The sequence below is a fragment of the Mauremys reevesii genome, linkage group 7 (genome assembly GCF_016161935.1).
Source record: "Mauremys reevesii isolate NIE-2019 linkage group 7, ASM1616193v1, whole genome shotgun sequence".
Lineage (NCBI taxonomy): Eukaryota > Metazoa > Chordata > Testudines > Geoemydidae > Mauremys > Mauremys reevesii.
In genome coordinates, this window is record NC_052629.1 from 38258907 (window position 1) to 38273099 (window position 14193).

Consider the following 14193-nt stretch of genomic DNA (forward strand, 5'->3'; position numbering starts at 1 on the left):
GGTACCAGCTCTGCAAATTTTGAGAGTGACACCAAGGTATCGTACGTGTAGCAACCGAGGAGAGCCAGTTGATTGGCGATCCTTAGCTGGAGGCCACCGGCCAAATAGACCTTCTGGCCCAGCAGATCCATCCTCCGCGCTTCTTTTGATTTCAGCGCTGGAGCTGGCTGCCCATGCCGCTCCCGGTTGTTGACGGACTGCACTACTAAGGAGTCCGGGGCTGGGTGCGTGTATAAATACTCATACCCGTTGGGTGGAACTGAGTATTTCCTTTCCACCCCTCGAGCAGTGGGAGGGATGGAAGCCGGTGACTGCCACACCGTATTGGCATTTCTTTGTATGGTCCAAATGAAGGGCAAGGCCACCCGCAGCGGGGCCTCAGCTCCAATTATGGTGGTCACCGGGTCATCGTCCTCAGCAACCTCTTCGACCGGAAGGTTAATGCTCTGGGCCACCTGTCGAAGCAGTTCCTGGTGGGCCCGCAGGTCAATCAGTGGAGGGCCCGATGTCGACGCCCCTGCCACCGCCTCATCTGGTGAGGAAGACGATGACAGGCCCTGGGTCAGGGCTTCCGGCGGGGGCTCGTCTATACGCTGCGAGGCCTCTGCGTCTGTGGGATGCTCTCCCACTACAGGTGGCGGCGCTCCTCCACCAATGGTGATGGAGGAGGTCCGCTGACCATGGCTTCCGGCGCCCTGTGGTCGGAAGTCCTGGGCCGCTGAGTGAAGGGGACCCCTTGAGCCTCGTGGTAGGCCCAGGGGGTCCAGAAGCCCCATTGTTGGGGGCCGTGGTCCTGCCCTTGGGGGTCGGCGCGTTGATCGCCCACACTGCCCGCTTGGGAGGAGACTGACGGCTGGTGGGAAGGCCACAGGGGGACAGAGGCACTGTGGGACTGTGCCGTCGATGTCGCCTGTCTGTCCCTGGACGGTGCCGGGGAACGGTGCCGGTCGTCGCGGTGCCGGGAGCGAGAACGGGACCATTGACCGTGCCGGTGCCGGGAGGTCGACCAAGATCTCGACTGACGTTGGTGGGAGCGGCTGCGAGATGACCGGTACCGCGAGCGGTACCGGGATCCAGACCTTCTTCGGTACCGACGGTCAGGTGACTGGGACCGGGATCGTCTCCAGGAGTGCGACCGGTACCGCGATGTGGAGCAGTACTGGGACTGCGACCGGTGCCGAGATGGAGAACGGTACCGGGATTGCGACCGGTGCCAGGATCTCGATCGGCGAGAAGGCGAACGTCTCTGGGATCGGGACCGGGACCTGGAATGCCTTCTATCCCGTCTGTCAGGGGAAGGAGGCCTCATGATGGCCGGTTTGCCCACTGACCTCACAGCACGCACCGGCGGTGCCGGGGGCTGGAGACACGGCGGCTCTGTGAGCTCTATCAGCTCTCTCGCCATCGAGAAAGTCTCGGGCGTCGACGGGAGAGGCAGCTCAACCACGGCTTGCACCGGGGAGCAGGGCGGTACCGGACTCAATGGCTCTTGCTGTGCCGGAGTCGACGGTACTGTGCACGGTTTGTGCACCACCACAGTCGGTGCCGGGGGTGCCGGCGGTGCTGGGTGAGCGGTCCTGATGCAGGAGGTTTGGAGGCCGTCTGTGCTGGCTTACGCTTCCTCGCAGGAGAGAGGGAGCGGTGCCGGGACGCCGGTGCCGGCTGTTGTTTTTTCAAAGTCTCGGTACCGGACCGGCTCGGGACCGCTGGTGCGCTCTGCACCGACGAGGACTGCTGAGCTGCTGGAGACGGCACCGTAGGGCTAAGTGCCGACTCCATCAAGAGCTGCTTTAATCGAAAGTCTCTCTCTTTCTTTGTCCTCGGTTTGAACGACTTGCAAATAGGGCACTCATCTGCACGATGGGACTCTCCTAAGCAGCGCAGGCAGGAGTCGTGAGGGTCTCCAATCCGCATGGGCCGCTGGCAAGCCGAACAGGGCTTCAACCCCGGAGCCTTGGGCATGAGCCCGCACCGGTTCAGGAAAAAGAGGGGCTAAGCCCCCCCCGATTCCCCTAAATCCACTAATCAACTAACTGAACTAACTATTTTAACCAACTATATACACTAAATACAACAAGAACCAGAGATAAGCTAGGGATGTGGAGGTCAAAGGAGCACTCCACTGTTCCAACAGCCGTCACGGGCGGTAAGAAGGAACTGAGGAGCGGACGGGTCGGCTGGGGTATATATCTAGCGCTATAGCGGCACCACTCCAGGGAGCGCCTGGCCGACCCGCCGGAGTTGCTAGGGTAAAAATCTTCCAAAGAGCCGTGCACGCACGGCGCGCATACCTAACTGGAATGCATAGGAGCAATCACTCGAAGAAGAATGCATAATTCTATGCAGTGTCTGTTCTTGCCTACTCACTTAGCCTCGTTAGTAAGACAAGAATATAAAAGTAAGTTTTACCATTGAAACATTAGATCCTAATTAAGCAAGATTTTTCTTTCTTAAGGGGAGATCAAAGGAGAAAATGGAAAGGAGAGAGAGAAAGAGAGAGAGAGAGACACCTCACTTATACATTGTGTCCAGTGTCCATTAAATCTTGACTGTGGCACAGATTCTAATACTGTATAACCAATAATCTTTTCTGTTCACAATATTTAATGCTTCTAACAATTCCATATGGTCAGTTCCTACAAATTTAGTAAAACTACAAGTTTATACTATATAATGGTACAATATTGCTAGTGCTTATACAAACAATACCACTGTTGGTACACTGTTATTAATATCCCTTTTATGTTTAACTAAGCTATAGTAGCTAATCAAATAAAACAACACTAGCATGACTAACTGTCCTAGTTTCTTAGATGCTTGCAGTGTTGTTGCAGCTGTGTTGGTCCCAGAATATTAGAGAGACAAAGTGGGTGAGATATTAATATCTTTTGTTGGACCAACTTCTGTTGGTGAAAGAGACATGTATTTGAGCTACACAGATCTGAAGAAGAGCTCTGAATAGCTCGAAAGCTTGTCCCTTTCACCAACAGAACATGGTCCAATAAAAAAAATATTACTTCATGCACTTTCTGTCTCTCTAGTTTCCTAGACACTACCCAAATTCCCCCTTAATCTCCCCCAAATCTACCAAACCCTCCCAACGCCATCTAAATTCTACAAATTGGGTGGAGGGAGCGGGGTGAAACCTTCCCCAGCACAATGCTGCATATTTTATTTTTTGTGTACCACCTGTCTTCAGTATCTACCAAGTCATTCTGCCACCAACAGTGGGAGCCAGAGAGAAATGAGAACTGGAAAATGTTTTAATACTCAGCCAAAGTGAGAGGATTGAGCCAAATCACCAAGCTAACGACTCTAGCCCAGGAGTTAAAGGCAGCACTTCGATAACTTGACAGATGTTAGGATTTTCTGAAGTCTGAATTATGTTCACACAGAATAAATCATTCCTACATGACATGCCTTCTATTCAGCCATGTCACAGAATGAAGGAGTCATTGCAGGGCACGCACTGCTGCTGAAATATACAGTTCAGCTTCAGAGAATAACTGAAGGAAAAGCAACTGAAAAGAAGGTAAGCAGCAAAAGAAAAAAAGGCTAACTCAAGGAAGAAGACTGAGGTGGGGGGGGGACGACCTTCAAAATAACTGAAAATATTTGGATGCATACATGCCAAAAATGCACATCTGATTTTCACACTCAGTTACCTTGACTAGTGCAGAAAATGGCATTTGCCTTCACAAATGGCAATATAATTGCCTAACAGTCAGGCCGCATGTGAAAATGCTCAATTCACATGTGCCATTATATTAATCACAGGCAAATTAGAAATGGTCTTGCATCCACAGCTGCATATATGCCATTTTGAAAACCAATTTTCCTCAGATTCAGCTATTCAGTAAAGAAAGGACATGATCAAAAAAAGGAAAGAAAATAGCATAAGATAATGGTAGAGCTGAATCCACCCATCTTGGGTCTCTCCTATCCTGGTACCAACACCGCAAATAACATAGCAGTTAGTCACAGAAGTACCTATTACGTTATCCCAACAGTTTGTTGCTCACCTGCCACTTTGTTCATCTTATTCTACCAATTTAGCCATCCTGCATGCCTGTGAATCCCAGCTGCTACTGCTCACTTAAATTAAAAATGATTTTTGCTGAATTTTTTTAATAATTCTTTTATTCTATTTGTGCTCCTTAACTAAGATTTCTGTAGAATATCCAAAATAATGGCCCATTTCTGCCAAGAAGGCACTAGGAGGAAATAAATATTTCTCTTTGCAATTTTTAGTTGAATATACATAGGAAAATAGTGCAGTTCTGCCCCCTGAAGCGATCACAGATGCTTTGAACTTTTTACACAAACATATAAAAAAATCATTCAGTTATAAAAACTGAAGTGTTCATCCCATGTCTCCAAAAAGAGGAGGAGATAAAAACTTCACAGTTCTGGGATTCACTTTCTGCTTGCCTCTGTCATAGTTCCTAGGCTGCTGACAAGTGCCTCCTACTGGATGGACATTGAAAAAATCCATCTGCCCAAGCAGAGGTCTCTGTGACACAACTAGTGTTTAGCAGTCCTATTGTATTGATGGGGCTCTTGGCTCTCACTCCCTTAGGCCCTTTTGTACATTCTCAGATTCCCTAACCCAGAAAGGGGTAAAGAGTAATGGTACCAGCTACCTAATTGGTTCTCCTCAAGGCCTGCCGAACCTATCTTACCAAGCATAGGAGGAGTTAGTCAATGGCCTTCCTGAGGGCAGTTCCCCTGACAGCTTCCAGGAGTCTCCTTCGGGAACTGTAAGCTCACCACCTGACAGAACAAGGAGTAATGGTCTCAAGTTGCAGTGTGGGAGGTTTAGGTTGGATATTAGGAAAAACTTTTTCACTAGGAGGGTGGTGAAGCACTGGAACGGGTTACCTAGGGAGATGGTGGAATCTCCTTCCTTAGAGGTTTTTAAGGTCAGGCTTGACAAAGCCCTGGCTGGGATGATTTAGTTGGGAATTGGTCCTGCTTTGAGGAGGAGGTTGGACTAGATGACCTCATGAGGTCCCTTCCAACCCTGATATTCTATGATTCTATGACCACCTGCTCTATCCCAGCTGCCCAGCAACTGCTGCAAACATCCTGCTTTTAAGCCCTTATTCCATTTTTAACATGATTGCCAGCCTTGTCCACAACAGCTCTTTAAACCCTGCACCAGTGATGAAGGGGTTATACACGCCATCACAGCCTTATGTTGTATTTACTGCTAGTCTACGAATTAATAATAGTTCTGATGATAATCATTCACTCTGCCTTCTGAACTGGAGGTGGCACAGGCTGGGAAGGGTGGGTACCCCAGTCCATGAAGAGGAGCAAGTTTGCCTTGCTATTAACCATCCTGAAGACTAATGATGTTGGGAATAGGGTTAGTTGCATGCCTAAGACTTCCAGACACTAACCTCAGAAGACCTCAGAGGCCCCCAGAGAAAGGGGAGCAGATTTCTTGGAGAAAGAGACTCTTGGTTTATTATTTCATGTTGAAACCATGTGAAGCTAAGCTGGGTTTAATTCTATAAATCCTACATGCCATCAGGCAGCAGTTTTGTCTTTAGGGTTTTCAAGTTTTATCAATTAATGCCCATGAACTGAACCAATAAATATTAGCCATAGCCCAGAAATCCAAACCACTAGGTTCTGTGCACAGAGTATCACATATCAACATTTCATAATTTCTACAAAGGTTCTTTAGCATTCATCTTGGTGTTAATTACATCCAAAAAAAATGTATAACTATCCTCAGACTTTTACCTAAAAATTATTCAACCACTGATTCAAAACACAGATTTTCAGGTAGGGTGGCTTAGTTTGACTTTATTTGAAAATATAACTCTAAAATGACATTTTAAAAAAGAGTAGAATTTATAGTTCTTTGCACTTAAAAGCACATTTATCAAGGATCTCAGAATAATTCACAGTTCTTAGCATGGATTATTGATAAGCATTTATATAGAAACATAAGATCTACATGATGTTTTACAAATAGACAACATATCAGTAAAATGCTAGTCACTGGCCCAAGGTAAACAAACATTGTAACATCCTTTGTACGCCTCTTAGACACATGGCTAAATGGAGACACAAAGGCTTATGTGACTTGCCCAGGGTGAGTGAGAGGCAGGCAGGACACATAACCTAGGAGTCCGGACAACTAGTCCCCTCTTCTAACCATCAGAAAAATCTCTCAACATTATATGGATGTCTATAACAAAATTATAGTAATATCTCCAGGGGCTGCAACCAAGTACATCACACAAAAAATGCAATGCCATATGGCCAGAAAACTGTAACTAATTTACAAATCATGATTTTGTAAAATAATTATTTCAGCTATATTGTTGCATTGTTATTCCTTTATTCCCTGACATCCCTGGTTTTCATCTGATCAGGTTAAACAAAGCAAGACAGAGTACTCCAGAGACCTAGGCTATTTATCATCAGTATTTTAACAGTCTGAACACTATTATCTGCATTAGCTTAGCCAAAATGTAATTAAAAAAAAACACTTAACAAAAACAGTTTTAAAAGCTTCCCTTAAAGATACTGAGCAAAACCAGAAATTGTTAAAGGATTCAGTACATCAGTTCTTCTTCTAAAAGCATTCCCAATAATAGCAAAATTAACCTCCTTTCAATACATTTCCTCTTCTGAGTCTTTACAAAATATTAACTGCATTATGGTGAAAGAAAGCCTTTTTATCTTTGGCAAGGTAGCAAAGTACCTTCAAAATTAATTATACTCTGTTGCTAAATTTAACATACATCTACAGCATTTGTATTTATTTTACAACCTTATTTTTTCCCACACTGCCATTTAAAGAGAGCAGAATTGAGGGGCAACTTTAGGAAATACACAGGAGATATTCTTCAGGGAAGAGAATGCACCTGGTTTCCCAAGGTTGAGGGTATTGGAATCTAGCTTAATTTGTACCATCAGTACCAACTGATTGCCTAAGCTTTAATGATATGCCTCCTAGAGAAGTACTATCCTGCTCTAAATGATGAGGGCCCTGGATACATGTCAGGGGGGCAGGGAAGGTAATGAAATAGAATAATAGTGTATGTAATGAAGTCAGTAATGTTTTACATAAAAGGAAAGTCTGAAAGGGCTGGAATCCAGAATAGGTGGAATTGTTAAGTATTTATACAAGGAGCTCAACTTAATTTGGTTTAAAACTAGAGATATGCAAGGGCAAATACTCCCATAGCAAATAAAAACATTTGAGACCAGGGATCTCAGACTTGACAGCCCACCTTACAAGCACTCCTTCAGCTTCAGCGTTCCCAACTTCCAAGCACTTCATTGCTACAGTTCCTAGACAAATTTCAATTGCATACAAAGTGTCCCTGGCTCTCTAGAGAATGCCACCATCAAAGTCAGGGTCCAAAAACAGAGCAACATCATCTCAGACCTAGGTGCAAACAGAGTATATTGTTCTCTGAGAGCAAGGGATTCTCTCTCTGGTATAAAGCCTTCCTGTTAAAAAGATGGGTTTCTTAATGAGACCTCAGTAGTCAGTCCCTCCCAGGGCTTACAGTCTGTAAAACCACTTCAGGGTACTAAAGGTATTTTCCTTCCCCTTTCTATTAAGCATATTAACTCCTCCTCCACTTACCAGGTAAGGGTATAAACACCCCCGTCATATAAAGGAATAATGGAAACTCTAAATGCAGCCTGAAGTCAAGTTTAGGCAAATGAGTTAATGGGGAGAATGATCTTCAAATGTACTATTTAAATGTATTCATCTGAATTTTTAAAGTCTGCCTCTATCAGATCTGGTCCCAATAGGGTCCTGGTGCCTATATGCATGAGTAAGGGTCAGCAGCATCAGGACTTCTTTTTTTAAAAAGCATTTCAGTTCTTTATATACCAAAAACCAACAGGGCTGATTCTGGTCACTAAAGAAGAACAATGTGATACTGAAAGAGCAGTATTTAGGCATAATTCCTATTGATATCAAAACCACAGAAGATGGGATTACACAAAGATTTACAGAAAAATTAAAAGGCATCATCTTCATCAGAACTAGAATTAGAAACTTGAGAAAGTTGTCACCATCATTATCAGACAGAGCTATTAAACCTTAACTTTGTTTACACAAATATTTTGGAATGAAGGAAGGTCTGTTTACCTTGTGAATTCTAGAACTGCTGGGGAACTGGAAGGATTGCTGATAGACTAAGTGGGAGCCCCAGCTGGGTTTGTGGTATTAACTAGATTTAACTAAAGCTTTTAACTGAATTTCTTTACTCTTCTTCTGGGCTGTCTTACTGCTCACTCCTCTTATCAGACTCTGCTGTATCCAGCTTCCATGAGCCATAAGAAACACTCTCATCATAAGCCTAAACAAAGCCTGGGGACACAGCCCTGCTGTGAGTAGGATATAAATTTGTGTTTTGAGGAAGCTCAGATAAGTGACATTTTGATAATTGTGCTTGCACTATAGACTGACTAAATGAAAGGTGTGGCTCGACCAGTTGTCAGTAGTTACTACTATAGGAAGGGTACAACAAATTGTCCATTGTAATTTTTTCTCACATACACTCATTCAGTTTGGGGTGGAAATTTCCATATTTGGTCCCTGTTCAAAGATGAAATTTTGAGCAAAATCCTTTGCAATAATTTGAGTTACAAGAGTAACAAAAATAAGTTTTCCTAACAAAAATACTTTCTTTTTTGGAGTGTTTGCATATGAAAGTGAGGGAATGTGAGCAAGTAGCATATCCAAACCATGTTCCAAAATGACAGATGTGTACATTCAAAACTCACCCTTTTCTTGAGACCCAGCTTTAATGAGCTACCACACAGTCATAACAGAACAGCCATCAAACCTCTTTTGCAAATTTAACTGTTCCCCCCTGAGATTAGCATAGACTAAAGTCATCTGGTTAGAGGCCTATTCCTATAGTCAGTGTGAGTTAACAAGCTGCACCTGCCACAGTGAGTCAGCAAAACTCAGCTCCCTCCAGGGTTCCAGCTCCTGCTAACCCACTTTATCAGTGTACCCAGGCATTCCATTAGAGAATAATTCAAGGGAATAAGTTAAACAACTGGACTTTTAAATAAGACCCTTGATATATAATAGATTATAATGATTAAAAACAGGCTTTGGCAGATATGAAAAAATTAGGCTGTGAAACAAAGATTATGAAGATTTGAAAATACACCCATCAAGAGAGGAGATCAGAACAGAACTAGGAGTTTGGGGCTCCCATCCCATTAGACCACCTCAAACACAATATCTAGGCAGTTCCAAAGATAAATCATATAAAGTTAACTCCAGCTCAAACTAGGCAGCACCTCAAATTCCACCTCATTCCATTATTAAAGTTATGAATGTTTAAACTAATGAACTAATTTTCTTCAAAGATAGCTTGTTTAGCAGAATACATTCAGATTTAAAAGTCAAGACAAGTCTGAACACAATAATTCTGAGCAGTTTTAAGGCAATTTTGCACTTTCCATATGAATTTGACCCCCTTTATAAGGGGCCTCAAGAGATTCTCTGAACATATTCCCAATAGGCTACTGCACCAGCCCAGAATAGCCAGAGAAAACAGAGTGCTCTAATCACACCTCTTTTTTCTTCCCCTTCCTGAGCATGTCCCTGTTCTCGGGGGGTGCATAAGGGTGATTCCTCCAGGCCTGAGCCGTCTGGAGAAGATATACATCCCTATACTGGGGAAATTCCAAGGGTGAGTTAAGTAGGCTGTAGAGTTATTATACATTGACTAAGCCAACACAGAGAGTCAACCACAAAGCCTGAACTTGGGGCCCATAGGTATTGTACCATAATTTACTGTATTGTAAATCTACATGAGAAATTCCATTTTGTATTATAATGTATTTCTTGACAAACCATTTACAGTGTTATAAAGCACAGATTCTAACAGCTAATTTTTGGTGGCCTCAGAATGACTGACACTTCTTCTGAAAATTATTTATTTTTCCTAAAGTTAGTAAAATAATATGCACATATATACATCCAAATCGTAATTTATTTATGTAAGGTTTGGGAGTTTGGGGGATTTTTTTTGCAGACTCAATAATAAAAATAATGCACAGTTATCTCTATTCTTTATTGGACCTAACGGAATAGAAACACAAATAAGGTGCTTTGCACATGCTTGTCTTTTTTATTATTATTTATTTTGCTTTTTTGGTAAAAGTGGTTGTCTGTATAACAATTCTGAAGTAAATTTAAAAATACTATGACATAGTAAAAGTCCAAATAATAATGAAAAACATATCTGGGTGGCTTGGGTCTGGGGAGGGGTGGAGAAGGGAGGCACAGCTGTAGCTGGCCCGGGGCTCCTTCAGGCAGGTGTGGGGCGGCGCTCAGGGCTTCTCTGGGTGGTGGGCTTTTGTCACCAGCCGCAGGGAGTCTCAGGGCTCTGGCTGTCAGGGGGTGGGGTGCGGGCGGGTGGAGTCTGCAGCTAACCTCCCCAAAGGGGGACTCCATCCACTACCCTTGCACCCGCCGCTCACCACCTAACCCCCACCCCACCCACCACTCACCTCCTGCATCCCTCCTCAGTGCCCCTCCTGCAGCTCACCTTCTGACTCCCCTGCCACAGACACATCCCCCCCACCCACTGTGAGAACCCTGTCTTATTGGTGGCCCACCACTCACCTCCTCACTCCCCCGCTCGCAGACAGACCTCTCTCCCTGTCCACCTCCTCACCCTGCTGCTGGCTCACTACTTGTCTCCTTACTTCTCCACCAGGCTACCCACCCCACTCACCTCACTGCTCAACTCCTCATGCCCCACCCTCCACTGGCATCCTCACTTCCCCCAATCACAGTCAGCCCCCCGTCCTCCATGGGAATGTGATACCCAAGTTCAGAATAAAATTAAATCCTGTGGATATCTGGTGATCATGGAGGAAATCACTCTTTTTGATGTGATGTGATGATCATTTATAGCCTCAGCAAAAAGAAATTTTCACTATGGAATCTGTTTTCCACTAAACAGCATTAAGCTTGTGCTTTCATAGGAGAGGACTGATGCAAATAGGCAAAATGTAATTTCTGCTGCCATCACATACCTTCACTAGATGAAAACTCCTATATACCCAAATATAACATTCAGAATCACATGAGAGAAAAGAAGTAGGAATGTCCTAAGGCTAGACTGTGGAGACAAGGAAGCCCACAGAATCTTCCTGTGATTCTTAGATGATTGTAGACTGCAAATATCCCACTTTTTTTTCACCAACATACTGATTTTGTTCATGCTCAGAGTTCTCACAGAAACTGGTAAAACTAATAAAACATTTATTTAAAATCTGCTGTCTAAGTGATGTACAGCTTCAGAGCACTGAAAACGAAGTTTTTGTCTGTAAGAAGAGAAACAAAGACCAAGGTATGACTTTCTTCACAGGGAAATTCTAGGAGGAGCAGGAGGGTAGACTAGATAATCATGATTGTCCTTTCCAGCCTTCATGTCTATGAGTCTACTAACAAGCCTGCCTCAAAAGCTGATGCAGTAGCCAACAGTGCCTACTTAACATGATGCCATATCAAATTTACTGCTGGAAAAAAGTTACTATATGAAATATCTGCAGGGTAAAATGTTTGAAAAAAAGTGTGTGAAAATGTTTGAGAAATTAAGGGAAAGACAAAGATATACATGCAATATCCTGACATCACACTACAGGGCCTGATCCATTGCCAGTTTAAAATCACTGGAAAGCCTACTATTGACTTAAGTAGTTTGCATGAGGCCCATAGTTACGACAGAAAAATAAACATTGATTGAAATTAATCCTGTGTGTTACTTCACTAACATTAATGGGAGCACTCACATTCATAAAGTCAAGCACATGCATAAGTGTTTGCAAGATTGGGGCCACAAGCACTTGGGGCCAGAACCTTGGCTGTATTCAGCTTAACTAGCCCCCCTGAAGATTCTTTGTGTTGGGGAATCCTTGTGTGATGTTGACCCATCATTGCAGGTTATTATGGTTACATGGCAGCACCTCTGCCTCCCTTCTGTCTCTCTGAAAGGAAACACCTCAGGTCTTGGGCCTCCTGTCCTTACCTGTTTCTGGGTGGAATTTTGTGATTCTTCCACTGTTAGACTGGGACTCAGGTGGCTTAAATCTGCCTTTGCACCCAGACCTTCCTCTAATCTTGCACCAGCACAGCTCACGTGAACCTGCGCATCTCTATCTTTAAATTTAAAAAAAGAAGAAAAAAATATAAGTTGGAAGAGTTATTACCTTTAGATGGAACTAGTTAAATAATGCCCCTCAAATACAATGCCCCATGGATGGATGGGTTCACTGATGATTTTTTAAATTAAATATTGATATATTTGTTGTACTCCATTAGATACTTTGAATCATGCTATGATGAAAGGACAACTCCTGGATCTATGGGGGAAATCCCAGCCCCACTGTAGACAATGACAAAACTCCCATTGATTTCATGGGATCGCGACTTCGTAGGGTGAAGTCTGCCCCACATATTTCCTGAATGGCCGGCTCAGTTACTCAAATTGGGTGTTAAAACTGAATTTTACCTGAAGAACCCAATCCTGTGAGATGCTGAGCGCACACAACTTCTGTTGACTTCAATGGGACTAGAAAGTGTTCAGCACATTACAGGAAACATGCAACACCTCACAAGAGCAGACCCTCAGAGAATGTGTCTTTATTTGAAATGAACCAAAATGCAAAAAGTATAAGATCTTGGGACATGACCCAGCCATCCTCTCCCCTGTACTAACTGTTTATATTAGGTGGTTGTTTTAATCCCAGTCTACATTGGGGGATCACTATACAATATGGCAATGCCCCAACTTTGTATCCTGTAGAGACTGTTTCTGACATCATAACACTATAAAATTAGGGGTAACTCCACTGTCATAAAGGGAGATATACCTATGTAAAACTGGCATATCCCCAATCTGTAAAACCAGTATGCCCTGAGTTCCATAAAATGGTAACAGCATGGCTGGTCCCATCCTCAGAGGTGGCAGCAGTTTATGGACCTGAACTATAAGACCACTGATTTGTGTGAGTAAAGTTTTAGGATCAGGCTCCATGTTACACCAGGCCATGGAAAGTACAGTGGTCTAATACTGTGCCCTGACACAGTTAAATTTGCACAGATAGGAACCTTAGAGCGAATTAGAAAAAGTATAAAATAAATTAAGTGTATAAAATGTCATGATCTCCCACATCCAATTATTTTATGAATATTTCCCCCTCTATAAACACAATAAAACAAAAGAAGAATAGTACATTGTGTATAAAAATCATCAATCCATGCTACTGCTGTAGAAGATTGGTTAATTTTGCCTTTGCAATAAATCTTGATTTCACCATTTTTAGGGATACAGATAAACCATCAGGAAATTTATCATATTCATCAATTTTCTATTTACCAAGAATATCTCCTTAGTGTAATGTATTTAATTTGAATATTTGGATCTGGTTTCTAGCACTTTTTTTTAAAAAATCATGGAAGAAACAGTCACTATAAAATAGTTCATTTGAAAAACAACATGTATCTTTTAATTAACTTGTGTATCAGAAAGTGAAAGGTTTATCACTTTGTAAAGTTCAAAACATACTCCTACAGAGCGATATATTCTTTGGGTATTAGAGATAACTGCTTCCAAAAATGTTATGTTTCTAGAACACGTTAGAATTGTCTCCGTTGCACATTTTCTATGGAAATCCTTATTGATATCCCAGAACTCAAACTGCTGAACTGTTTCATGTCCTCAGGTGTAATGGGCACAGTACCGAGTTCTTAATCACGTCTTCAGTGATTCATGTGCTGGTAGGAAATAACTGCAGTATGTATCAGTGCAAGCATTTTTATATGTTCCTGAAGCCGGCAAAAATATTTTATCATGAAAATAAACACTTCAGCAGTATCTAGGACTTTTTTCCCTCTTACAGGCAGCAAAGAAGCTTGTTAGGTGAATCCCAGGTGTGTACTGCCAAAAGAAAAACATTTGAAAGTAAAGCAGACCTTATTGTAAAAGCTATTGGACAAACTTGCATTCAGTTGAAGCTGCAGCAATTAGTTAGAAAAGGAATTGTCAGAGTAGTTTCTCTGAGGTACAGTATGTACTGATTAACTACAATAGGATTCATCTATGAAATATTACATGAAAAAGAAGACTAAGTTGTAGATGGTTTATCGTCTATACCATATTGAATAGAGTGGGT

At 43.0% G+C, this 14193-nt stretch overlaps 1 long non-coding RNA gene across 3 annotated transcripts in view; it reads right to left on the bottom strand.

Annotated features, from left to right (window-relative positions):
• The window catches only part of LOC120369392, a 196412-nt gene extending 187560 nt beyond the window's left edge, over positions 1-8852 (bottom strand). For all 3 annotated transcript variants that reach the window (XR_005583142.1, XR_005583140.1, XR_005583141.1), the window contains exon 1: positions 8773-8852. This is a non-coding gene — a long non-coding RNA (uncharacterized LOC120369392). The remainder of the gene's footprint in view (positions 1-8772) is intronic.
• Positions 8853-14193: the final 5341 nt, after the last annotated feature.